This window comes from Dromaius novaehollandiae, chromosome 2 (assembly GCF_036370855.1).
Source record: "Dromaius novaehollandiae isolate bDroNov1 chromosome 2, bDroNov1.hap1, whole genome shotgun sequence".
In the NCBI taxonomy this organism is placed as follows: domain Eukaryota; kingdom Metazoa; phylum Chordata; class Aves; order Casuariiformes; family Dromaiidae; genus Dromaius; species Dromaius novaehollandiae.
This window is the reverse complement of record NC_088099.1, coordinates 124,612,613-124,639,242: the sequence shown is the minus strand read 5'-3', so window position 1 is coordinate 124,639,242 and position 26,630 is coordinate 124,612,613. Positions and strand designations below refer to the sequence as shown.

General features: G+C 39.8%; 1 protein-coding gene across 4 annotated transcripts in view; it reads right to left on the bottom strand.

Annotated features, from left to right (window-relative positions):
* PAG1 (phosphoprotein membrane anchor with glycosphingolipid microdomains 1) overlaps window positions 1-26,630 on the bottom strand; it is a 118,190-nt gene that overhangs the window by 55,264 nt on the left and 36,296 nt on the right. The gene's annotated exons all lie outside the window — the stretch shown is intronic.

Below are 26,630 nucleotides of genomic sequence, written 5' to 3'. Positions count from 1 at the left end.
ACCCTTTTCTGTTTCTTTGAAGTTTTCAGAACACATGAACCAGTGGTCCTTAGAATTACTCTTTTCATACTATTTCCCCCTTTACTGTGCAATGTGTGGGAAACGAAACAGCATCAGCAGGCTGTTTAGTGCATATTGCCTAATACATGGCATACTTTGGGTAGGAGACAGCTAAAAACAGCAGTGACAGTCAGTCGGATTTCAAACTCTTGAGTCTGGAGCAGAAGACAGCGCTACAGATTGCCTGTGCCATCTCATTTCATCTCTAAGAGTTTAGCTATCTGCACCCCTAGATTTTAGTTGAAGTGGTCATGTCTGCATTTGTCTGTGCAGACAAATCCAGATGCAACAGCAGAAAGTCATAGTGTTTGTGCTGGTAAACAAATGTATACAGTTATCACTTACATATATATGGTTTATATGACATAGCTTATCAAATTTTTCCTTGGAGAACCTTCTCTTTCTGTGTCTTTGTGATCCTATTTGATTTAGACTTTTTTTTTTTACAAGCTTTACTGACTTCTTCCATAACTGTGGCATGTAAATATCAGGGCACTGCTTTTTGCCACATGAAGTATGACCTTTCAGAGGAACAGAAGATTCTCACAATTACTTTAAAGTACTGAAGATGACCTTCTCATCTGTACTGGGGTAAATCCACAGTAATTCTATTAATTTCCAGTAACTTTGGACGTATACCATCCAACTGCAATGAGAATCTATCTCCCTCTCCTCTATCTCAAATATTCCTGACTTTCAAAAGTATAAAAGCACAAAGATATACTGCTCATGGCAAAAGAGTTTTGCCATTCAGTGGAAGAAGGCATTAAGAAACTGCAGAATTAAAGTTTGAGAGCATATCTTTAAACTAGATATATCTTCAAAAATGTGAAGAGACAAGAACACAATACACACCTGCTTGGGGACAATAAGGTGCAGTATATGTCTCTGGAGTTATAGAGTGTTTATCAGAATTTTCAGCATGCTCTTATTTTGATAAATCTGGCCTGATCACAGCCTTAAAACACACACTTTACAGCCACCACTAAAGAGACAGAGGGATACCACGTACAGTTTTCAGAATATACAAGATCAGGAGTTTCTTTCTCCCATAGAGTATGCCAAGAGTTAGTCACTGAAGTTGAGCACATTCTGAAACCCTGATATCAAATTAAATCTTTACAAATACAAAGCAAACATCTTCAAGCAAATTCTGAACATCCTTGCCCACACAGATCAGAGTTACACTTTTAAATTACTTATGTAAATAGGTGTTACATCGAATCTTCAGCTAGTCAAACAAGGAGGCGTTGAGCTGGAATTGGGTGATAATGAAGCCATAACCCTAGAGATCTTAGTTAAACTTGGAGTCAGCTGTTAATGAAAACGAGTTTGATAGTACAGCTTATTCTAGACTTTTCTACATTACATTTTTTTTCCAGTCAAACTCATCACCACTATCACCCCACCTTATTTTTTGTAAGAGTTACTTCCACTAACAACTTTTACTGGTAACACTGCACGGTACTGGTAAATTTTGTTGGGCCCTATGTGAACTAACATGTCCACTCTTCCTGCGTCCCATTCAAGACTGCTTACTCTACCCTCCCACCTCTCTGGAAGCTCCCAGCACACATTGGGTCCTCCTGCTCGCCTGAGCCCAGCACAGGCTGCACTGTATGAGATCCTTTCCATTCCCTGGAAACCCAGGGCATGTGCACACCATCAAATAGACTGGAATCACGTCCTTGGGAGTGCATCGCCTTTTGCTCTGGCACACTGCTGCTGGGAGCTCATCAGTCCCGGAAAGTGTTTCCCGTATCTCCTGTGTGTACTGAAAGCTTGCACACCCTAGACAGTGTTCAGTGTTAGAGGGGACTACACTTCACACTGAGCTAGCTATCTTACTGAAGTATTTTACTTGGGTGTAGATGATTTGTGCCTCAGCAATCTGTTCTTTACTGGAGGTTCTTGACTAGCTAAGGTGAAGAGAGCACCTATACAAGTTACAAAATCCAAATCGGGATAAGTGTTATAATTTGGGATATCTAGCATGAGTTTAAAGCCCCCTTTTTCAGGAGTCAAGTCAAGGCCTTACAAAGATTTCAAGTGTACCCATACATAGACAGTTTAATATTCTGATTCTGAATTACAAGAATGCAAATCATTGCCTTAAATCTTCTTAATTTAAGTTCGTATGCTGATTTACATTACAGTAATTATGAACTACAATACAGAGGAGCATTTCTTTTAAGAATACCTGATATTACTTGCAAAGGTCTTTCTTCTCTTTCCATCTGTCAGATTAGCAGTGACAATGGAACTGAAACTTTCACCTCACTTGATTCCAGTAAGCTAGTATTTGTCAAGCATTTGATCCTGGCTCTTTGGTTTCCATTTGTAACTGGAACTGCCAACTGTTTGTTCACCCAAATACTTGACAGATTTGGGATTGCTTAGTCCAGACAAGATCAAGTGGATTCAATCTGCTATGGTCAAGGCTAAATACTTACAAAAGATTTCCTAATGCCACTTATTAGGACACAGATGGTTACAAATGTGTTTCCCTTGACTTCAGGTTGCCTTCTATTCTTCCCTGCAGCTAGCTAATTTTGATTAAAAATGCAGAAAAAAATCACATCACTAAGATTTCATTTTCCACTCTTCCTAATCTTCAAATGTCTCCTATTTATGAGGCCCAACTATTCTATGATAAGAGCTTTTTAGACCACTGCATTTAACAGGAACAAAGTCTTGAAAGACTAGGAATTTTCTTTTCTGTTTGGTTAATCTTCTCCCGCATCTTCCTACTTTTCCTATTTTCTACTCCTGAACTAAATTTCAGGTCAAAGCTCTTTCTGACACATGACATTCAAATGTGTTTAGCTTTGGTTAAAAATGGTGCAAAGCCATCCATTTTCCTATATTGTCACAGCTAACCAGGAGAGACTCTCTTGAATTAGTTGGAAATATGGACAAGATCTGATTATCTAAATGAAATTTCTAAACTATAAAAGCATAAGGGAATCATAATTTTTTTTAAAATGTCAAATCTGATTAAAGCGTGCTGGAGATGACAGGCCAGACTGTAGGATACTAGTGGACAGAGGTTTTCAAAATGGAAGTGACACCATGGTAATGAGCAAAATAGCCACCAGACAATATCAATTTGTGTATTATTCAAGAGTTTAATGTTGAGATTATAAATGCTATAGGGAGATACAGAATGACATCCTCCTGTCATTCCCTGACAAGTTGTGATAAAGCAGCTGAGAAAAAGGATACCGGTTTCACTACCACGTCACCAGCCACAACTGTTCTGCATCCTGCCTCCTGAGGCTGACTTGTATTTTTCTAGGGCTGATGCTGTCAACTCTCCTTGAATTATCCCAGTTCTGCTGCCAGGAGTGGTGGCATCATACTCAGCAAAAACATAACAGATAAAACTGTTTGTATTCAGCAAATCACATTACATGAAAAGTAATTATTAAAATGTAATTTCATCTCTACAAGTAAATATTTGCACAAACTATACAAGTCCTCTTACCAATGGAGCTATTGCCAAGTATAAACTGTTGGAAACACATTTAGGTATTGAAGCGGTGCTAACGATGCCTGTACCATTCATTTATAACAGTATACCTAAAACCAGGGAGCTACTGAAAAAAAAAAAAGTCCTTAGAGAAACTGTTCACTTTGATTTAACTGTAGTGAATTGAAACAGTGTTTAATACTCAAAGGTTCAGTTCAGGAATAACAGGATAGGATACAGACTGTCAGTTAACAGTTCTTGGTCTCTTTAATTATCATCACTACACTCTTGACAGTGAAAACTGGTTTAAAAATCAGGAAAAAACAGATGAACAATCTTAAACCACATCAAAATATAAATGGAAGGTTGGTTGATTATGTCAAATATTTCTTTATGCAACCAAAGCTATTCATAGTGTTCTTCAAAGTGAAGATATGTCTACTTCATATGAATGGACAGAGCTGTCTGCCTGTGCATCTGCTTCACATGGCACTAGCCTGAAATCCAGGAATACTGCCCAAAATTTGACCTATGATACAGGTACAAAAGAAAAGCCTAAAGAAGCTCATGGCACCTCAAATATGTAGGGCTCCCAAGGCATATGAATAACATCTCAGTAAGAACTTGGCTTTGTAGGACTTTCCTGCTAATGCTGTCCTGGGATTTTATGCTGTTTATTTGGACCACATACCCCCCTGTTTTAGACCTGTAAGAGATCACAGTCCTTTAGAATAGTACATATAAGAATAGATTACTGAGATATTGTCCTTAAGTACCCTGTACTCTCTTTGACACACTGCAGATAGACTGGCACATACATGGAAGCCTCACCTAACCTTGGTTCAGTAGGCTGGGCTGGAAGAATTTAGAAGATTAATAGCCATTAAACAGGAAACATAAAACAGCAAATCTCACAAGTGTTTGATAAAACCAGGCTTAGGCAAGAGGCTGAGAAACTGTACTCTCCTCTGATTTTCAGAAATATTTCAAACTCAATGGAACACCTGAAATAAAGATTTCTCATGTTTTAATGGACCAATAAACCAGAGATGCTCAACTAAAAGGAAAGCTCTTCGAAACTTCCTTTTGTTAAGCTGAATGGAGCTGTTTTAAATATACTTGGAACCATCTAGTGAAGTTTCAATCCAGAAGCTCTCATCCATTCTTCCAAAAGCTTCTGCAGCAAAACAGTAAACCCCTTTTCCACATTCTTCCAGAAGCAGTAATTAACATGGGAAGTGTAAAAATTAAAATAAAACAGACCCAATTTCTCCCTTTTTTATCTGTCCATAAAGGTTTTGCACACAGCATGGCCGTTACATCAGCTATTTTTTTTTTTATAATGACAACGTCATGAAAACTATCTATCTCAAGCATCTAGAATCAATTATAGCAAGCAAGCAGAGCCTGGCAATCAGTGTACCTCCACTCTACTAACCTGTGATACATGAAAGCCAGTGTCCACAATACAGACTTTCTATAGTTATTATCAATTAAGCCTCCACAGCTCAAGAAACCAAGCAACGCCAGATTGAATAGGCCAGGACAGACCACCACCGACAGGCTTTCATCTATCCGGATCCCTTTGTTTTGGTGAAGGAACTTTCCAGTTATCTGCTGTCATTAATATATAACTATATAATCTGTGTATTAACCTACTGTTTTCCTCCTGTGCATGAGAGGCAGCAGAGCCCACCCTGATGGGCAGAGGGCACAGGGCATCATCGCCTCTCTAATCAATGCCCGCAGACTGAGGACTTTGTAGAGTGCCCATATGCCTCCATCTTTGGAAAATAACCTTTTAAATCGCCCAATGGAAACTGGACAAAATGCTGAGGAACCCTGTGGTAACGAATGAATTCCAAGATTTCTTTCATCTTTGAGTGTAACTCCTGTCAGTTTTACATAACGTTGCTAACACACCCAATGGCTTAGCAGAAATCTACACATCCCCCCCCCCCAACCCTGCATTGCAAAAAATACACCAGACAAAACAGTATACAGTACAGCCTATGACAATTTATTAAACTGGGAGCAGCATGCAGTAGATACTAGCATAAAACCCTAAAACAAAGATAAAAGATGGGACTTGTCTAATCGAGTAATGAGCAAGCTTTGCCAGAATATGTAATTGCAGAACACAGAGGATGACATTAGCCTACCTTTAGGAAAAAAAACCTCCTAACCAAATCCTGAAATTCTTGTTCAGTATTTGCATTGAATTCATGGGAATTGCAAGGGCTTCAATGCATGTTTTCTCCCATACCAAAGCAGACGGATGGACAGATAAGGATGTGAGAGACAAACATTTTCAGTCAAGCCCAAGGCAAAAGGCAAAAGTACAGCCATCCCCACGGGCACATGCAGGCACACATGCCGGTACACTCAGAGCCTGCCTTTCACTGAGCTCCCTTCTCCTGCGAGCGGAGAACGAGGCAGCGGGACGCCAGTGGGGCAGCACCACACCGAGCACCTCCGAGGCATCAGGGAAGGACTTTCTGGAGCGTTATACGCCCTGCCTGAGCAGGAAGCAAGTCGATGGCTTCTTGCCTCCATTACCCTGGCAAACTGAACACGGGCACAGAAAGTCACTGGTTTATAGCTGTCAGTTATTGTAACAGTGAAGGTGGCTTTATATAAATAGTTTTTGTTCTACTAAAATTCATCTCCCCTAGCTAGTTTCCCTCCTAACAGTTGTTAATGGATTTCATTACAGGTTTTCTCATTTTTAATGTGCATTCCTCCCTCTGAAAGGAATACACCCGAGCAGCTGCAGCCAGCTGTGAACTTTCCCACAGGGACTCTAACTGCTGCCTTTGATAAATTAGCGATGGTCCCACGATGATGAAGAGAATCTTAACTTCCCTTCAAATATGATCACTTGCCAGGACTGTGGGAATCCAGGCAGTAAAGTGCTGCTAAATTTACAGTCAGAGAGGTGAGTGTGTCTTACACAGTGCAAGCAGAAGAAACATTTAATTTTACATTAGTGGGGCAGAAGAGGAAAAGCTAACTTAATCATGCAATATGTTTAGGAGAGCACCACCTCCTCTAAAGCATTTCAGGAATAATAGTACAAATGGTACTTGTACCCTTCCTGCCTTTGCTTTTACTGTCTGAGGACAGGAAACACAAATATTCTCTTTTTCCCATCACTTTAAAAATCATGTTTTCAAGGTAACTTAGCATCCTCTCGACACTGGATACTAGAAGTCACAGTGAGTCAAAGCCTGAATCTTTAATTAGACGAATCTCCTAGGAATACTGCATTGGAAGGGATTCCCTGCACAATCAGTTCCTATTCCTTGTAACTGGAAGCATCACAGCCTATAAACCCATTCGTAGAGCATAATTTTGTTCCATGAAAAATGGTTAATCAGGCCCAGAAAAATTAATGAGGACGGTGTCTCAATTTTCACTTTCTTAATTGTATAGGAGACAGAGAAAAACTTAAGGAGTGGGTTAATTGATATCTGCAGCCCCTGAAAATTAAAACACAGACATTAAGAATGTGAAATACCAGCCATATACAGATCTTTTCTAAGAGATCCTATTAGCACAGAGGTACAACTGTGCTGGGAGCTATAATTTCAAAAATCATAGCTCTTGTACACACCATCCAAAATCTCCTTGCTTCTTTTTATCAAACTCCTGTCTCCCTTTTTTTTTCTTTTAAGTTCAATCTTTCCAGTAATTCCTGCTAAAACAAAACATGTTTTGCTTGTGTTTTATGAGCTCATGACCAAGAAAAGCTGCTGGATTAAACGGCAGGCAAAACATGTGAAGCTGTTTGGTAGTCATTTAGATGTTTGTTCAGTTAAATAGCAAACATGCAAATTCTTTGCATGAATTTAATGCTGTCAGTCAGCAGAGTAAGTATCACATGCTTTGGCCTTTATGTTCTTTCTTACTGATAATCTGAAAAAATTGCAAATAGTTGCTTTTTTAAAAAGCAGAACACTCACAGTGCTATTTGTTTTCCTATACCAATACTTAACATGGGGAGGAAATAAAAGAATAAGCAGAAGAAGTTACATGCCTCCAGCCAGAGCATATATCTTTCACCCAGCATAACCAAACATACAAGCTCACTGTTAACAGATGGAAAGACAAGATGTGTGAGGTTAAGGACTGCTGGTAACTGTGACCTACCATCTCTGACTTTGTCTACTCTGTGCTTCGGCCATCCCTTTATTCCAGCTGCATCCCCAGGCTTCCTCCCTGCTGCCTGTTTCAGCTCTCCAGTGCCGAAAGTGTTAACAGTACCACTCGCAGCACTGGATACTGCCTACTTGATTCATCACTGAATCAACACAACGTAAATCCCCTAGGCATGCCAAAGCAACACTGCATTAATGCTTCATCTACACTGCAAGAGCATCTCTCAAAATGATGAGCAAATCGTTTCAGATGACCAGGGCTTTGTTCTTTCTCCACACTGGCCAGGAAGTGGTTAAAGTGGATCCTGGAAACCACTGCAAATAATCTGAAAGATTGCATTTCTATCATGTTTATCACTTTAAATTCTATTTTTGTCCATATACATCTTAGTGCAATGCTGCTCTGCTGAAAAGAAGGGAACCAGAGCCGGTGTGCACCTGCACCACGGTTTCTCTTGTCACAAGCATGCTAGGCTGGATCAGTGATTTATTTCTCTGCTTCCTGTGGGCATCATCCTGTTTAGGTGAAGCTTTTCAAAGAACTGTTTTAACTACATTCTGTCCCATGCATGCTAAAAAAAAAAAAAAATCTAGAAAACTGTTCTTGACAGTTTTTTTCAGCACAGATGTAGTTCACAGGAACCATTTATCCTTTACTGTCCATTTGGTCCAGAGCCCTCGCCATGTCTTACCCTTATTTTGGCTCTGACCCTGCAAGAATTACACATGTGATTATTTAGACACAGCATCATCTTGCTGTCCTCAATGCTGTCTTAAGGTAAAAAAGACAACCCCCAAACCTCTATCCCTCCATACTATTTTATGTTCTCACTACTAGTGTCTGAAGGACAGATAGACACACAAAACCAAAAACAAAACAAGCCTGAACTGCACACATAGAATGCGAAAGATTACTATGACGGGAGAAATGTCACCTTTTAAGTTTTCCTAGCACTGTGGTAAATCAGAGATGCTACTGAATATTGAAAACTATGAAGCCTGCTTTGAGAACAATTCCCTTAAAAAAAAAAGTTTTGTAAGGAACTATTTGGTAGTGTTAAACTTTCTGACTCTTACGCATGTAATTCTCTAGTGAAAGCAGATAATGTGAAGTAAAGTATCAGAAAATAAAGTGGCTTATAATTACATACAGTCAGTTGGACGTTCCCTAAAGAAACATTATGGGGCTCCTTTACAGCTTGCAAAGCAGAATTCCCAGAAGCCGAAAGAGGAAACACAGAGTCACTGAAGGCTCACGTAAGAGCAGCAGGCAGGATCCTGCACAGCGAGGTCACCTTTCAACTGCACTAACACCTTTGGCATATAAAAAGGCATTAATAATAAACATGAGTGAACAGGAAGATTACAGGCATCAGTTCCTGGTGGATTTTACGGCTAACAGCCATACCGTCAGGGCAGCAGCACCAGCCAAGAGCTTTTGCTGCCCATGCAGGGCAAGGCTGACCGCACTTCGGAGCGGAGACCACAGCATCCAAGCGGGACACTGCGCCAGGGCTTCCCGAGGGGAGGCTTTGCAGAACCGAATGTGAGCAGTACGTAAGGGTACAGCATTCTCCCTGTTACTTGAAGCTACCCAATTCAGGCCGTGACACTCGCCCATCACCCCTGACGTCAGTGTGGGGCCGTTCCCGGCAGGCTTATGCTCTCCAGAGGGCAGCTGGAGATTGCGGCAGCTGCACCGGAGAAAGCGGCACCTTCGAGCTTCTGGGAAGACAGAGGCAACTCAGGATAAGCATGGATAGGTGGATATCTCTGCTAAACTGAGAAGCACTGAGATCAAAGTGTTTGGTGGTCAGTGGTCAGCATCTAGGTGTCAATCCTGAGATTCGCCAAGCCAGAGCTATCTGTCCAGTAGGCTTCCAGGCAAATTTAGGAAAAAGTGTGTCAAAGCAAGATTTAATGTCCTCCCACTGAAACAAAAGTTTGGACACCTGAGGATAACCTTGCAGCAGTCGGCCTACTCCAGTGGGATCCAGCTTCCTCCTGGCGAAAGCTCAGGAACTCCATGGGGCTGAAGCCTCTTATTCATGGAGTCTGTGCTGCCGACTTTCCAATAGGAACATGGAGAGTTCAAATAATCTCATTCAGAGCTTCAACTTTTGAAAGGAGCAAAAATAAAAACAAATAAGTGATGCTAGTGATGCTTCTAACACCTGCCCCAAAATGGAATCTACCACATAAGCTGAAAAATTAAAAATATAATATAAGAATTGAAGACCGTAAGAAGAATTAGATGACATCAGACCAAATAAATAGATCTGGCAAAAATACTGGTGCCCTCAAAAAATAGAAGTAATAAAAATTATTTAATCACTAAAGTTTAAATTGAAATCACTTAAATTCAGCTACAGGTACGAAAAGAAATACACCTATAAGGAAAAAAAATAAAGCAATAAGGACCTGACAGGAAATTTAACTATGAATCTCCTGATCCATGAAACTATGCCGGAGCTCATTGCCACGTGGCGGTGTTGCCCTGGGACCGCGGCTGGGTGACAGTGAGGGCTTGCCGGAGGAAAAAAACCAGCAAACACGGTGCAAATGAGACAAAATCTCTCACGAATTCCTTTCTGCACAAGGATGTAGCCCAACCTGAAGCTTTTTAGCCAAACTGTAGCTTTTCGATTTTTTTCCTCCTCAAGCACTGATGCTATAAGATCTTCCAGGCTAAGCTGGATCGTGCTATGTCAATATTCATATAGGAGATCTTGGAGAAAGTTCATTTCTTTTTCAGGATTATTACAGTTAATTGGAGACATCTGTTACAAATAGCTGTATGCCAGAAGCATCTCAATATACTAGGCAGCCTCTGCAGCAATACCCACTCTGTCCTTTTTGGATAGGTTTTGCCAATGGCATATTTGCTGTCAAAGAAAAGACACCATCAGACTAATCGGCCAAACACAGAGTTCAAATTCTCCCTACTCGTATTCACATAAAGTGCTAACATATGTTGTGCAGTCACAGCTGTGAAATGCATTTTCATATCCTCATTTGGCTTTTAACTGCTTTTTTGCAACGAACCAGGTCAAGGAGTTTGGGGAACCCTGGGTCCCCTTGATACCCAGTAGCATCCTTACCCTGATATATTGCTGCAGTGAGAATATGCAAGTACATGCAATTAGCATTTTATATTAATGTAATACATTTTCATTGATGTAAATATAAATGTAAGTAAATTATTTAATAGATATAAATGATAAACATTTGCATAAGTATTTATGTAAATAAAGGATAATTGCTTGAATGTCCACTGAAAAAAAATTCCATGGGGACAGAATACAGTCTAAGTATCAATTATTTGCAAATTTCTATAAATATATTCATGGAAACCTACTGAAAATCTGGGCTGGAACTTACAAATACAGGATTTCCAAACAAGTTGTCCAGGATAATGAAAAATTTGAGCACAGACTGAATGTTTCTAAATATTATTATCCCTGTGTCTGACTCTGTTGCAAAGAATTTTCTTTTTAATAGCCCATGTATGAGACATGTCCATTTTTAATAGAAGGAATCTGTGAAAAATGTGAATAATCAATGAAGAAGATCACAATGTCCATTTATTATTATTATTATTTTTTTTTTTTTTAGGGAAAAAGATGAACACAGACATTCCCACTAAGGAGTGAGTCTGGTTATGTTTCTAACCTTTAATGAAGTCAGACCAAACCAGACAATGTCTATACCACAGAGCTTGCCCACAACAGCTGGAGAGTTCTTACTGGCTGTATAAGGTGGCATGATGGAAGAGCTTATTTGAAAAGGTAGAGTCATAACTTATGATCTCCAAACACATCTTTGAAGCAGATGTTCTTCCCTGAGATGTCAAACAGACCAGGAAACATTATTCAGAAAAAAAAAATGCTGAGATTTTGAGCCAGATTTTTTTTTTTATTAAATTACTATGGTTAAAATTTTCATACAGGTGGTTATTATGAATTCTTAACTCTAAACAGATTAGAAACAGATTTCCCTTTTAGATGAAGATCAGAAATCATTTTTCCATAATATAATCGCCTTAGTTTTTTCTCCCCCAAAAGACAGGAAAAGCTATGAATTTCTCTTCTAACTGTGTGGGAATGGACATTTCTTTAACGACACTATTAGGAACTTCCAAATTATGGTGAAGCAACTTTCAGTCATCAAACAAAAAGAAAGAAAACAATTTTGAAAAGCAAAAGACTGCATAATATCTGGAGAGCCCATTTTCATTTAGCAAAATGGTGATGCTTATATTAATAATATAAAAATCATAAAATAAGGCATCTGACTGAAGAAGCAAGTATTCCATTATTCCCCGCAATAAAAGAATAGTTCCCATACTACACTATAACTGCAGGAATAATTGGGATGTGAATTTTCTTTCTTCATTTTGTTTAATGAGTTTAAGAGAAACATCACCACTCTGTCTCTCAGATTTGAACAAGCTTGTTTTTATTTCTTTCTGCCCTCCTTAAGAAGAAGTAATGATAAGGCTGGGAGTTGCTTTATTCCTCAAGTAGGATGCTGTCATTTTATTTTACTCCCATGATTATCATCTCTATTAAGTTTAAGAGAGATTAAATGAATAAACCCACGAACCTCAGTGCTCAAGGTGAGGTTCAATACTGTTTAAGTAATATTCTTGAACCCTCGCCATGCTACTATATAAAAAATAATATAATCCTTATACAATTTTAAGGCCTCATTACCCAGAAAATTAACAGAAAAGCGAATAGTTACTGTATATGTTCATACACCTTCATGTCACGAAAAATCAAATAATGCAGAGTACCTGCCTGTGAGGGTAACTTCTGCCCATTTGAACTGTGAAGCAGATTTATCTCAGAGAAATGGTGGATGCAGCTGGCAGTGCCATAGCTTCCTCAGTCCTTCCTGGGAAAGCTCTGATCAAACCTTTTGGTTTTACTGTAAAAATGCAGAAGTTGTACTCACACGAAGGTGGAATATATGCCATTTCTGTTTGCTTTACAACAGAACTAGATGAAGGAAAGAAAAGGGTAAACTGCACATTCTTGTTTGTAGCATCAAGTCATTCTTGATTCTCACGTTTGCTGGCTTCCCATGCTGCGTATGTCTGACACAAAAGACATGATTTTACTCTCAAAGCAGAGTAAATCAGCAAGTAAAATTCTTGGAAAAACGCCAGTGAAATCTGTCCAATAGTTTCCTAAAAATGCATATTAAATGTGTTTCAGCCATAAAATCTTAATTAATGTATTTAACATATTTTGAATAAATAGTCGTGTCAAGGATAAACAATGTAAGCAAGGCAACCGGGTGAGAATAATCTTAAAAAATTAAATGAAACAGATGCTTTTGCTGCTTATTACACAGGATACAACCTCACTAATGATAACCATTGTTATGGTTGATCCAAAAAGCAAGCCTCACATGCTGCAAGTGGAATAAATTGTCATCTTTATTCTTTAGCTTGGCAGCTAAAGAAACATGGGAATTAACATATGAATGGACAAAACAAATTGCTGGATTTCCTGCGATATCTTAAATTCTGTTTTTTCAAGATTAGGGAGAATACAAATTATGATAGATTCTTTCTCCTGAAACCCACAGAGCAATGTGAATCTCAAAGGACGAAATACACTAAGAAATGTGAGCAGTGGTAAGAACAGAAAAGAGAAGGTATTTACTCTGATCTGAATATTACAAATGTGGCGCTGGTGCAGAACTGCAGTTGCTCAGGCTTGGTAGTGTTACGCAGGGTGACCCTAGGTCTAAGCAAACAACCCTCAACATGCCACTTTCACATCCAAGCTTCCTATCTAACGTGTTCGAAGAACTATCCCAATGCTTGTACTAAAACAGCAAATGAACGGTGCTTTGCTCAGAGCACAGATCACAGAAAGTAGAGCATCGAAGTGTACTATTTTATTTGCTGACGCAAATAGCAGCAGCATGCAGCACGGAAAGGTGGCACAACAAAGCTGGTACGCACCTGCGGTATGACTGTCGCACAAAGTTAACTTCACCCAAGAGTCGAATTAAGAGCCCGAGTCTGAGTTTGAGAAGGCAATCATGTAAATGCCCGACGTAGCACTTACCGGCACCACAAAATCAGGACTTAGTTCTCTCTCCCCTCCTGCATCTTCTCAATGACCTAAACCTCATTCCCATTTCAAACTTTCCTGTTACTGTTGGTAATCTTCCTTTCTAATGTGCATCTGTCTAATTTCAATCCATCTCCTGAGAAACTGTTGAAAGTGGGAAACCTATGGGCTGGAAGGAGACAGATTTACATTTCTGTGCAGGCAGGTCAGTATTTAGGCTGTGCTCTGGAGTGGTCATCACTGATCATCAAAGAAGGAGCAGAAACACAGCACATTTCCACAACAGGAAAGGACACGGGAAAAGCGGAGATGGCCAAGGACCTTCCCTTCAGGAGATACAGAATTTGTGGTCTCTGAAGGCTTCCCCTCCCTGGTGTACTGCAGCTGAGGGCACAAGGATACGTCTTCTTGTATACTGTACGTATCACACAGACACATACACCATCGGGGAATGCTTCGAACACGCAGAAAGAGCTAGGAATTTAATTAAAACATTCGCACACACAGAGGCACGTGTACATCCCACTCCTCAAGAGCAACACCTTAAATAAATACAGAACAACGGATTGCAAGAAGCCTCCTGAGTCCCTCTCATAAAATGAAGAAACTGCATCTTAGAGCTGCTGTTTATTTTCACCTCCACTACGCCAGGAAAAGCCTGTGCAAGGACCTCAGAGACAATCAGGGACTGTCCCCTAATTCCTGGCCCAGCTCTACCCACAACCCGTTCACTTTCTGCCATTCTTATGCCTACTCTGTCATTCAGCATAAATAGCTCTTTTTGCTCCCTGGCATTCGTTCTCCTGCTGTGTATTTACTCTCCTGGAGATAGCAGTATCTCTGCCTTTGTTTTAATATCTAAACAAGCCAAGTTTTTAGAGCGCCTTCTGGTACACCATGCGATCCGTTCCCCTGATTGTCCTGACAGCCCGTCTGGGAAACTGTTTCAGTCTGAACTCATCTTTCTTTAATGTGAATGGTACACGCTATTCTCACCATGCTTTGTCAATACTTTAAAATATGTTGTTAATACTTTCCTACCCCTGCTAGAAATACATCACCCACGATGCTCTTGGAATACATTTAGCTTATTAACAGCAGCATCATACTGGTAGCTTGTAGTTCTACATCATCTGATATAGTTGTGTTTATCTTTTCCTGTTTTTCAGCTGAGGAGTTCCCAGCTCACAGACTAAATTCTGATTATTAATCCCTGAAGGCACGACCTTGCACTTTGCACAATTAAATTTCATCCCATATCTATTACTCCAGCTCAGAAGATAATTTAATCCTTCTTGTATGATGTTATGATCCTCTTCTGAAATGTCAGTGACTCTTAACTTTGAGTCATCTCCAGATTCATAAGCACACTATGGCTTATTTGCCCTAATGACAGGAAGATATTAAACATGCTTCATCTCCCTTGAGAAACTTTATTAGTAGCTTTGCTTTGGCCCAACACCTCCCTTTTCAAGACTAATACTGCCACCTCCTCTTTATTGAGTTCTCTACCTACTTTAAGAATTCTCCTATAAATGTCCTTCTTCTACCATACTAATAATTCTCCACGTGGGTATTTCTTTATCAGAGCTGAGATGAATTACATCTATTGCGTTTCTTCAGCAACAGAACCAAAGAAGATGAATCAGCTACCCTAGGCATAATATATTTGCTCACCATTTCTTAATTTATCCCATTTGCCTCCATGATTTTAATCATTCTTTTGTTCAAAATTTGCTCTAAAAATCCTACATACTCCAGAGGTTGACATAACAGGTTCCTATTTGCCCAAATTCACTTCCCCTGGTTCTGTCTCATAATCTGAAATACAGTTTTTTATTTCTCATTCTCATTGTCCATTGTTCAATACATTCATTTGAAACACTGCAATCTCATATACCAATTAACGTCTTCACACAAAGGAGGAGAAATGTCTTTAAAAGTAAAATTTGATGATCTCTCCTGAAATACGGTTGGTTTCTGGAAAAGAAGCGCTGGATATTATGTTTCTCTAACTTGTCCCTGAAACCGCATTGACGTTCTTAACATCACACTGTACTGTTTTTTATAGCTAAAATTGCAAGCATGTGGTTCCTCTTTAAAGAGGCCTCCCAAATCAAATCTAAAATCAAATACCTCCCCATAACTTAATTAAAAAGGTTAAAAAGGTCAAGATTCTCTTCACCATTAAAGTACTTGTCCAATTCTCAATAAGAAATTTCATTTTTCTCATCTGGAGCAAACGTGCATAATGCAAATGGTATTCAGAAACTCTACTGCATTTTGGAATTAAACCCAGTTTTTGCAGCTGCTGTTTTAAGCATCATCAGAGCCTGGAAATGAAACAAAGTCTTGTCTCAGTGACATATTCCTGTATAAACATTAACTTCGTTAAATGGGTTTCAGCGTTTTTAGCCACCAACTGTGGAACTCAGCTGTATATTCCACTGTATGCTAGGCCACAATATAATTAAACAGCACTTCAAGTATTCTAGATATCTACTAACATTATGCACAGAGAAGTAATTAGAAGTGTGAGTGTCTGGCTACAGTTACCTATGAAGAAAAGAGAACAAAAGTGTAGTTCCAACTGATATCTTTATTAACTCATTCTCAGTAGCAGCATCATATACAGGGTTAGTGCGAGGTTAATGTATACTCCACACTGTGACCTTTCTGACTGAATTTAATTGCATTCCTACCAAGGATATAGAAAAATGATAAGGCACATGCTGACTGATTTTCTTGCTTGCAGACCACAAGAGCTCATTTCAACAAAACCTTGCCATGAAATTTACAGCACAACTGAAAAAGAGTTTCAAATGATATATGCCCTAATCTAATTTTTGAAACACTTCTATCAAAGATCCTCCATCATAAGCCACAAAAATCCCCATTTACCTCTTCTGTAAACCCTCAGTATTGTGTGCAGCATTATCCTTCAACTGTTATCCTGCTTAAAATGTGTGTATGACACTGTCAGAGGCTTGCTGTCAAGCATTAAAGAGCACTTTTAGGCATTCTGCCCCTGTAATCTTCAGGGACTTCAGTAACTACAAGTCAGGGGAAAATCAAAGTAAAAAGACAGGTCATCATGAATCTAAATGCAATGCAGTCTCACAACAGACATTTCTACTAGCCATACACAACACATTCCGGTTCTACAAGAATTTCATTGTCCTTTAGTGAATCTGGGACAAGTATCTTTGTGAACATACCAGTGAGCTATTTGAATTGGAAAATTTTGTTGGAATATTTTATACACTGCGATTGCTGTATAAATCTGATGTGCCTCCTTATAAAGGTTTTTATTCTGAGCTTTGGTTTCTTTGTTCTTATGCCAATTTAGATTTTTTGCTCATCCATCCTATTTTTCATTATTCTGCCAAATACAATTTTTGCGATATTTTCAGCTATTCAATAGTGACACTATACGCTGCACTGAAGGTATCCATAGGGATCTTTGAGATACATGTTTGTTTAAAGCAAATTCCACTTGCAATGCATGAAAATAACCAACCACATTGCGGCTTGAGGTGTAAGGTGGTGACAGCAGGCACACTTTTTTATTAATGGATAGTGTTTTTTGCTATGGCACTCACCATCACGATCAGAATGACTTATGTACAGTAAAGTACTGAACACCATGGTATACAGCTGAACGATCACTTGGATCAGCTGTGTTGACAGGAATGGAAATTTGGATAAGCTCCAACTTATGGCAGACCTAAGGTCCCATTTGCCAGCAAATCATTTGTATCAGAAGTGACTTAAAATGACAACACCAAAATTAAATTTTCCCCATGTTTAACATGCCCTGTGAAAAGAAATCTTCAAATGCCATTCACAGAGGCTCAGATTTGGATAGTCCAAATGATCGCAGGGTTGGCCCTGGCCCACCTCAGCGATATCCCCGACTCAGGCAAGACACAGCCTGCTTTAAACATTCGCCACGGCTGTGAAGCAGAGACAGAACCTTCCCGCTCCCAAAAATCCTCTTTACAGCAACTCCACTTCCACAAGGCCCCAGCGCAAAGGCACGTGGGGAGCCTCAGGCTCAGAAAACACACCTCTGCGTAGACAGCGACAGTTCGACTCGTGCGGGTTTCTGCTGCTTTGCCAAGACTCCATTTCAATTTCACAGCAAGGCTGCATCAGAATCTGTACCAGAGCCTCCTGAGACCTTCAATCCCCCCAGCTTCCTCCGGACGACCCACAAAAAACGAGGCACGGTGTCAGCAACAGGCTGGGATGGGCCTGGAGCTGGACACGTTTCACAGAGCTCTGAGCAAGGGCTCAGCGCTTTAAGGGACGATCTCGGGAGAGCCCGCTCTAAACCTGAATTCATAATTTCTCATGCAACTCCTCAGGATGTGAGCGTGGCGAGAACAACTCCATTCAGCCAAAGACAGAATTAGCCTCATCACACATGCAGCAGCATATGTCTCTTTCAACACGCACTGCAAAACACATACTGAACGGAGAACAGATGATTTTAAACTCCTTATTCTGTCTACTGGTAAAGAAAACATCCTCACAGACCTGCATATCTCCATGTAAATTACCCTGCTGCAAAGATAAATATCAAAGTTATGTGAGATGTTAGATTAGCAGAAAAAAGCTTAAAAGAATGAGGGGAAATAAAAACACCTACAAAATCTCCAAAGAGAAAAAATAAGCAGCAGTTTATTTGTGTTCCCAGGAAAGCCTAAAGCCAAACATTAGCATTTTTCTTTCAGAGTCAACTTTTTGCATATTGAAAACAAACTTAAATAAACTGCTGGTTTTTCTTCTTAGAATATTTGGGTAGTCTGCAAATTTTTTCTTCTTTAAGAAAATAAACATGCAAACCAATGCAGGAAGAACTCCATACAGGAGTAGTGCAGAAGATCTTCAAATACTTTGTTATACTTATGAATGAGATCTTGGCCAAGCAGAAACCTGTAGGAAATGCTGTCTACTGGCAGTGCTTTTAGTCATCCTTCAGGAACAACAACCACAAACTCACCCTTTGTCATCTTCTCCTTGCCGATCTCCTTTCCCCACCCGTCACAAATTCTGTTTTGCTGTTTTTATTCTCCTGCTTCTCTCTTAATGTTGTCTTAGCCCGATATTCCCTAAAACCTCAGTTGAGGATTTGCTGGTATCTAACATAAGAGGTTCTGGAGCTCTAGTTTGCTATAAGCTGCAGTAATTCTTTCTAGTTAGTAAAGCCTAGAGGGAAAGTATCGTTCCTTTCTTGCTAGATAGTAAACATCCTTTTTCCGCTGGGCAAACAAATTATCTTCTGCTATTTGGAAAGGCACTCGAGTGATATTCGTGTTTACTTTTATGCAAGTCTTTGTGCCATCACTAGACTAGCTGGGGGGAGCGAGCGGAAGGGGCTGCCGCTACGGACACTGGTGCAGGAGCAGCATGCAGCTCCTCACGCGGGGAACAGAGCGCGCGCAGAAGAGCACACGGTCACCATGAGGTCTGAAGCACAGCAGAACTGAAAGGGGTATCGGACAATAATTTTCTTTAGTGATCAACTCCATTTTACTCATCGACTCAGGAAACACAGGTCTCTGCCTCCAGGGAAGGGTGCAACATGTGCTCATTAACAACTGCTTACACAGATCAACACTACCTCTGTATTACCCTCCCCCCCAACTTACGTGAGGTATTTCACAATCAAAGTATTAAAATCAACACTGCTGAAACAGTATTATTTGAGCAGTCAAGTTAAGCACAGGCATGTTTGAAGGATCAGGCCTTAATGAGTTTTTTTTTTTTTTGGCAGGAATACAACAAACACTTCAACACAAATATAACTTTGCCCATGCAAAGTGAATAGCTCTGCTCAAGTAATTAGCATCTACAGGCACAAGTATTTGTTTCTAAGAAATGAACAAATCATTAAATAATTATTAGATTATTTCATAAACAGTCTAATTAGTCCTGAAATAGCTGCTATCTTAAACTACGTAATCAGTATGTAATCTGGTACCCTTTCCTTTATCCGTTTTCTTTGAAATAGATCCCGTGAACCTGACACAGCTTCATTAAAACCAACAGATTGTTGGCCAAATCTTTGCACATGGTGCATTAAATTCAACACATCTGAATGAAAACCAGGGTATTGCCATTCCAATCAATACGGCTGTAGACAAGTCCATATCTTTAACTTGGTCATCACAACCTCAACTGTTTGATGCACACCGCTCGATAGCTTAGAGAACAGGGCAGTGCTGCCTATTAACTCACAGCATCTCTCTCAAAATGGAAATACAGCTAGTGCTCACCCAGGCTGGTTTGAGATAACAAAACCTGGTCATAAATTTGTCAAATTTGGTTTGAAACTGATGAAAACTGAGCTGTTTTGCTGTAATATTACATTCTACGATGGCCAATGGTAGGAACATTTCCCAGATGCAGGCTGAGATTTCTGGATGAATACAGAGGACCAGGGAGAGAGGCAGAGATTTGTTCTTGACCAAATGCCACTGACCGTCCGACTGCCATGGCATTTGTCCAGGATGCACCAGGCACGAGACTTGAGACTGAGTTCTTGGTACTACAGGAAAGCGCTTGGCCAACGGACAATTGGCTTCTCTGGGATGAATCTTTATCTCTCATTTCATTTATGTTTTCCAAAGACCCAGTTTTGCTTTGGCATAAAATAAAATCAAGTCTCCAAATCTAGCATTTTGCACCAAAATAAATCTTAGTTTTTGACTAGTCATAGACAAAAGCCATCAGGCTTCCAGTGCATCTTCTGAAATATAAATGCACAACCTCAGAAATCTTAATATACACTTTTTTTGAAGTATCTACTTCACACTTCTATTGATATCTGTCCATATCTCAGATTAATTATTATTTTTCCTGTGCATTTTCCACATTCAGATGTGTTTTTAACTTACTTATGGCATCATAAGCTATATGAAGAACAGGGCAATTGACATGGTAAAACCGAACCTAATAAAAATCCCTAATATATACTGTTTTATTGTCAGAAAGAAACAAAGACCACAGAAACATCTTGGGAATAATAAAAAACAATAAATTAAAGCTATGTGAATAGCTATTTTTATTTTCAAGACACTTTCTGAAATTATTAGATCCATTTGGCTTTATTTTTCAGTTATATTTACTTTTAAATCTTGTCAGAAGGTAGACCAATAACTTTAATCAATACTCTTCTGCTAGCCACGATTAATCACAACCATCTACATAAAAATATTTAGTATTCTTCTTCCACAGGACTCCACTGATGACAAAGTTCTGAATATACAGACAAAGTAAAAATATATGATTTTAAAAAAGAAAACCTACTTTGTAACACACTTTTAGCACACATCATGGAGAGGTCTGGTTATTATCAATGATTTTGATTTTGCTATCATGCAACAGCTCCAGATTCAAGCAAGAGACCTCAGTGGAAGAATAAGGATCACTCAGCTGAGAAACACTGCCAGCTCAGGCATGCTTTCTCACGCTTTCTTTACCTCCAAGCTGGACTGTGCAAAATAAGAAATCTCTTCAGCTTCAACTAACAGGACGGGAGTCATCAGCTCCTCAAAGTCCAGGGCAGGACAAGGGGACACCTGCTCCCCCAAGCGCCTGCTGATTCTGGTGGGGTAATGCTTAACACACCTCGCTTCAGTGAGGAACAGAAAGGCAACCGGTCAGCGTATCGCTTACAGTTTCTGAACAAGGTTAAGACTATGAGTAGAAAAGGCTTTAGCCACCGTATGTAACAGTTCTTCCCGAGGCATTTGCTGTTTCTTTCAGCAGCATGAACTAAGCCCTTGGAAGCATAAAGCGCTGAATGAGTTGCTTGTCCTGCCTGAGTGCTTAGCCCAGATTGTGGGATTGAAACAAGAAAAAAATCACTAAAAAATGCAGCACCTGTTGACATGTTCCAGTAGGTGCTAATATTTTCAGCAGCAGTACATTTCCCTCTGAAGCACAATTACACTGTTTCAATTCTGCATGTCAACAAGAACCTCCTTATCTGAATCCTACCAAAGACTTTATAATTTTAGGAAGTGTAGCAGCAAAGGGCATTAGGGAAAAAGGACCGTCTGAAGCAATATTCAATTCAGTGACCACAAAGACCACCTACACTTTGCTGCCAGGGTTAACTGACCAAGCCACCGTGCTCTAGGTTAGCCAGTTAAGTGCAGCACAGAGACCAACATCCAACTTGAAGATGACTCCTATTGACAGTGATCGTAGTATGTAACTAAAGAGCCCCAAACGCAGTAGGCAAGGACACAGTATAGAAATTGAACCTTGTAATCATAAGCACGCCTGCAAGCCAGACATAATTTTGCAGTAAGTGAGAAGAGCTCGAGTTAATGTGTTATATATAACATAAACCCCATCTTCTCCCTCCCTGTTACAATACTGAGCTTTATTCCTAACAAACCTAGGAATTTGCTTTCCCTCGGCTTCCCCTCCCCCATTCACATTTGGTTAATATGCAAAGGTAATGCATTTTATTAAAGAAATCAGGAAGATCTGCATTAAGTCACGTCTGCTTCAGAACTCGCTTGACTCCCCACCAGCTGGATTCTATTATTTGATTAAAAATGCTGTTGTGCCAGCTGCCATACAGCACGTTTCGCTACCCCAATTCCTGGTGGAATTAAATCCATATTAAAAATGTAGTCTAGCATGAATCAGCCTTTTGTCAATATTAATGCATACCTGGAAAATAGAAGCACTAAAAAAATGAACCTAACCCGCCTAGAACTAGCTACCCTCAGCCTCTGATGCAGAAGGTGATACTGCTTAATAGACAAAACCCTCAAATTTCACATATTATAAGGTAGTAGTTTCATAAGGTAATGTCCTAATTACACCCCCAGGTTTGCTTTTAATAGTGATTCCTCTTGTCATAAAAATAAACCAAACTCCTCTTCCAGTAGAGCCAACCCTGAAATAAAAGATGCTTGCTGAGTTTTAAGAATTAAGAGTAAAAGCTCTTGTATCTTGCTGATATGGCGAAGCATTTATTAATGGTGGGTAATTATTAAGGAATAAGCCCAGAGCAAAAAATAATTTATAGTTCAAGTCTATTATTGCTAATTTACTTAGAATGGGAGTGCGTGTCAGGCAAAAAGCCCATTTAATTTGAAGTGGGATTTCTGCCTGATGTGGACTGCAGGAACAGGTGCCAACAGTATATGCTGTGAATATGCATTGAGAATGTTGCTCAGCTTCTCTCACCAAATATTAAAAGCTTTAAAAAGATGATTTGCAAAGGCGTGCTTAAAAGCCCTCTTAATAAGTGACAGCATATTGATAGGACTGAATCTTCCCCATCCTCTTTCTCAGTTGCCTCAAAACAAGATACAGACTTCAGCTTCTTGCATCCATCAGTAGCTCTGAAGAAAGTCTGTATTCAATGGGAGTTTTGCAGCTTTCTTTGTTCTATGGATGGCAGAGATAAGAATTAAACCATAAAATACGTTAAAAAGCTTTGATGGCTTCAGACAAGATATAATCACTTTAATATTCAAACAAAAGTAAATGCAGAGATAAGGCTGAAAGTTCAAGCCTGCATTCATTCCCAGCATCAAGGCAGAGAGCACTACTTTCCTTAGAAAAACTAGGGAAGTAATACACGGATTTTTCATTGCTTACACTGATTACTGATAGTTGATATAAACTCCAAAATAGCAGCTAAATTATGCAATATATAAAATACCTGGAAAGAGCATCTGGAAAGTTGGAGTCACAGAACTGACTGTAATTGAAGGGTCAGGTAACTAGTGAGCCGGCTGCTACAATCTGATCATTGCTTAAACTGATTTGATGAGCTCAGTCCAGTCGAGAGTAGCTCAATGCTCACACTACAGAAAATGCCATTGTAATTGGCAGCTTTGCTGACAGTCTCCACAGAGAGACAAGTCACTGAAGCTTCAGTCCTGAAGGAGTCCCGCAGGTACTGAACTCCTCCTGAACTCCAAACGTGGATGCCCCGCTCAGACTCTCTAGAGAAAAATAAACAAACTTTGCTGTGTCTTGGAGAGCTCCCTTTCAAATACATTTGGATTCAGTTTGGAAAAGCCTCAGCTAAGACTTCTAATTTTGTGGCTTTAGATTATCTGCATTTCTAGATCCCGTGTGTGATTTCCTTAATAAGCATGAAATATATTATTTCATATATTTTTAGAAACTGCACTTGGCATTTTTTGACTTTTTACTGGCTTGAAAGAAGACACAGGGTAAAAAGTTTTAAGAATTAAGAGTAAAAGCTCCTGTATCTTGCTGATATGGTGAAGTATTTATCAGTGGTGGGTGTAGCCCCCATCTGCATCTGTTAAAGCACCAATTTGAAATGCATTATGCATGCACATACAGATAAATACCTCAGGAAATCCAGAAAAATGCATTTGTGATAAATAGCAGTCATGTGATAAATAACATTTTTGTACCTTTTCTTCACTCACCAACTTTTCTGGAAACATATGCCGGCAACCCCAATCCACCACCATCTTCAAACGAGTCAACCTGTCACAGACACATCCCCATTTTCTAGCTTGCAAAATGGAGATATTCTCCACATCACACATGCAAAGTATTCAGATCTAGAATAGTACCTGCTTTATATAGAGAACAACAGCACATTTTGTGACCACGGAAAAGGAAGTTTACTGTTTCTCATTGGTGCATGGTACTTGTCTCAGAAGCCTCACAGACAGTGACATTCAAAAGTATGACGTTCCCATGCACCAAAAGCCGTATTTTCAGCCTTGGTATGGTTTCACAAAGGGACCACCATGAAATTCAGAACACAGCCCAGATTTGCCAACAGAGGTATTAAAAAAATAGATTCAATAACAATTACAATGTTGCTATCCCAAACGGTAGCTAAAACTTTATCCCACCCTATCAGGCCTCACATTTCAATAAAAGGAAGCAAATGCTTTTAACAGCACTCTATAGAGTTTTTATAAGATATGTGATTTACAGGAAGACTACTGACCCTCAATAAATACTTGCTGACTAAATGTCTGTTATTCTAATTAAGGCAACCCTTATTGAAATGATAAAAAATATTCAAGTCTAACTTAAAATTTAAGAAAACTACTGAGTAGGAAAGGTATTTTACATAAAAAATGTCTTTAACATACTTATGTTTCAATAACACTGGTGTAAAAACCCTGCTTACTCATTACAGGTGCAAAATCTTACCAGTAACGGATAAGTTGAAAAATACAACAAATACTCGCAAGACACAAAACGGATTTATACACATTCACACTATAACTGTTACAAGCTAAGGGTCTAGAAGTGTGGATGTACAGAACAAGCCTAAGGACAAATATATTGTTTCATCCATTCTAAAATATTAATTGCCGCACAACTCCAGCTCCCGATCTCCAGGGTCGGGCTTTGCCGGTCCTGGTGGCCAAGCACCCCACCTCCCAGCAAACGGCTTAACCTGGGAGGCCTGAAGCGAACAGAGCAGGTGAGCCGACGCAGCAGAAAGGAGGGTTATGACCAAATTGCCAATGGCCACATCAGTGACGGGTTCAGTTCACCTCCCTGGCAAAGAGCTCCTACGGGTATTGGAGAAAACACTTGACACAAACTGCCTGTCGGTACCCAAACCTCTCACTTCCCGAGACCCAAAGCGCTGACCTGCACCAGTACTAAACACTGACATCTGCCAACGGAAGCGCTGGGACACCTAACGTGGCAGACGTGATATTAAATACAGAATGCTACAAACCCTTAGCAGAACAGATAATCGGAATTTCAGTTCAGACACTCAGAATTAACAGCAATATTTTAAGGTCATTCTCCTATGCCTTCATTTATCACCTGTGCCATATGATAACAATACTCATTTTCCTCACGTGGCACTGTTAAAAAAAACCTGTGAAACCTGTGAAGCACTAAGCCCTCAGAGTTATTATCTATTTCTTACATCATAGGAGCATCTAGGAGTTCCCGTCATGAGCCAGGCCATGAGCAAGCTGGAGGCTGTGCACAGAAAGAACAAAAATATGGTCCCTGAGAGTCACACCTAAACTTAAAATAAAAGCCAATAAAGGGATATGGATGGTGGACGAGGAAGCAGAAGGAAACAAAGAGACAGCATCAGTCAATACAAAGGCAGTGGCTGTCACACATCACTAACCTACTTTATTTTTTTTGCAGAGATTATGGCAGAGGAGATTTTAAGAAGGGATTTAAAAGGAGAAAATGAGGTTGTGTGCATCGATGTCTTCCCACAGCTCACCCTTAACTTCCACCATAGCAAAGAATAAAGCTCTCCGATGTTGGTGTGAATAGGTGGCAAGTCAGAGACGAAGCTGGTATCACAGGTGAACCGGAGGCAGGACTGACCTCTTCACGTTGCGTGCATGGATGGGCCAGAAGCGCTCTGAATACGAACCTACCAGCTTATTGCCATTAGTTTTTTCTTTTAGAGAGAGTGATGAATGTTATAGAAACACTCACGAGAAAGGGAAGCTCCTTCTACAGGAGGGTTTGAGTAAGGTAAGGGCTACACGAGCTCCGTGTGGGCCACGGGGCAGAACATAAGCCCAGTAGTGGCCTGCAGAACGGCGTTGCTTCATGGTAACTTCTATGCTCCAAGACTATTTTTGTCTTTTATAATTTTATTTAGATACGTACTACTCACCATTTCATTTTGTTGGAAAATATCTGACAACATTTTTTTTTTCTGTTGTCTCCTTAGATCAGCTTACATTATGGAGTGGAGAGAGCAGTGGAAGCTGTGGTCAATCTGAACTCAGTAGCAAACCTTGGTCTTGCAAAACATTTACCTTTCAGTAGATGACCGTCTCAATAGCAGCGCTATCTTTTCTCCAACTGACC